The sequence below is a fragment of the Coregonus clupeaformis genome, unplaced genomic scaffold, assembly GCF_020615455.1.
Source record: "Coregonus clupeaformis isolate EN_2021a unplaced genomic scaffold, ASM2061545v1 scaf0217, whole genome shotgun sequence".
Classification (NCBI taxonomy): domain Eukaryota; kingdom Metazoa; phylum Chordata; class Actinopteri; order Salmoniformes; family Salmonidae; genus Coregonus; species Coregonus clupeaformis.
Window position 1 is genome coordinate 397816 of NW_025533672.1, and position 2185 is coordinate 400000.

At 42.3% G+C, this 2185-nt stretch overlaps 1 protein-coding gene across 1 annotated transcript in view; it reads left to right on the plus strand.

Annotated features, from left to right (window-relative positions):
* The first annotated feature begins 2173 nt into the window (after positions 1-2173).
* The window catches only part of LOC123484187 (epsin-3-like), a 7287-nt gene continuing 7275 nt past the window's right edge, over positions 2174-2185 (plus strand). Inside the window, exon 1 of the mRNA XM_045214226.1 lies at positions 2174-2185. This exon is cut by the window's right edge and continues 157 nt beyond it. The gene's annotated coding sequence lies outside the window, so the exon portion shown is untranslated.

Consider the following 2185-nt stretch of genomic DNA (forward strand, 5'->3'; position numbering starts at 1 on the left):
GCGAGATCTCATTCACCATACAGGTGAGTGGGGGAAACTGGGGGAGGGTGTTCTGGTACAAAATGATATAAATGCTGCAGTGGACTCCTGCTATACACTCTTAGAAATAAAGGTGCTATCAAGAACCTTAAAGGGTTCTTCGACTGTCCCCATAGGAGCACCCTTTGAATAACCCTTTTTGGTTTCAGGTAGAACCCTTTTGGGTTCCATGTACAACCCTTTCCACAGAGGGTTCTACATGGAACCCAAAAGGGTTCTACCTGGAGCCAAAAAGGGTTCTACCTGGAGCCAAAATGGGTTTTCCTATGGGGACAGCTGAAAAACCCTTTTGGAAGCCTTTTTTCTAAGAGTGTAGAATGGTGTCGGTTAGGAATCTCCATGCAATACAGAAGACTGTGGTCCCAGCTACATGCACTGGAATATGCACTTACCTGTCATGCTATAAAAAGGAGTTATAGTAACACCAAGCTTATGAGCACTTCACTTCATGTAATGAGTACGTATAAACTGTAGGAGTATCTACAGTTACACTCAAATATACTGTCACCCTAGCATGATTCACTATTTATTTTAAAATAAAAAAAGTCTACTTCACATTAAACCCTTATCATGTCTCCTATGTAAGGGGCATAGGCTATATAATAATGTATGTGTAATAATGTATATAATATCATGTATATGTAATAATGTATATTATATTATGTATTTATACAATGGTTGGGTATAATCCTGGACGCTGATTGGTTAGAACATCATTCCAGCCGGTGTCTATTCCACAAGTTACCACCGGCTAAAGCTATGATGTTGAAATGCCTATTTACTCTGTTCCATCTCACTGCGCAATCCACACTCTCATCAGCCCAGCCAGGCAATTTATAAACTTGATCCACTGTAAAAAGCATCTAGACATTATCCCACATTTATTTTAGACTAACATTTAGTTTTCAACAGCGGAGATTTGTATAAACCTTGCTGTCTGTCTCTGACATTTGCAACATTGTTTCGATATTCAAATTCGATCTCCAGCTGTCCCATTGTAATGAACGTGTCGGGACGAGACAGACAGGCAGGCAGCGTTTCTCATGAATCAGCTGGCATAATTTTATGGATATATACAAAGAAATGTCAATTGAAAAAGGTTAAAGCGAAACGAAGTGCAGCTAGTTTGCAGTCTTTCCAGCTTCAGTTTGAAGTGATTGTGTTAGCTGTGTTGTTGGCTAGCTCCTCTGAACAACAGTGTCTGACGAGTGAGCACATTTCCTACGCGAAATCGCTACTCATTAGCTCATTGTTATGGATGTATCCAAATAAATGTCACTAGAAAAACAGCTTAAACAAACGCAAATGCAGCTACTTTGCTGTTATTCTGGCTGCACTGTTTGACGTGACTGTAAGTTAGTCGTAGTTGGCTAGCTGGCAAGCAAGGGATAAGAACGTTGCCAGCCAGAATGGCAATGGAACATTTACAACGAACGACTGGGTCGCGTCCATAGGTACAGAACAAAGGACTGAAACGACCGGGTCACGTCTCTGGCAACCAAACCGATAGAGCGAACGACCAGCCAGCTTGGGTAGCAACCCTAGATTTGTGTGTCGGGACTATTATCCTGTGGAAGGATAATATGTCAATCATTATTTGAATATGTTGGTAACCCGTTGTATAAAAGTGATAATGCCCTCGAAGTGTTTGGAGGATATATTAGCTTCGTCTCTGGCCTAACACCCGTGCCAATATATCATTCAAACACCGGCTTCTCGGGCATTATCACTTAAATGTAATAATAATATAATGTATATGTAATAATGTATATAATATAATGTATATACTATAATATATATAATATAATGTATATGTGATAATGTATATGTGATCATGTATATTATATAATGCTAAGGAATCAATTTCATATTAAATCCTCATCATCATGTCTCCATGTAGACGCTGCGTGACTTCCAGTACATGGACCGTGACGGCCGTGACCAGGGGGGCAACGTGAGGGAGAAGGCCCGCCAGCTGGTGTCTCTACTCAGGGATGAGGAGCGGCTCAGACAGGAGAGGAGCCAGGCATTGACGACTAAAGAACGCATGACGAGGCGGGGCGGGGGAGGAGGAGGAGGGACAGGTGGAGGAGGAGGGACGGGGGGAGGAGGAGGAGGGACAGGGGGAGGAGGAGGAGGGACAGGG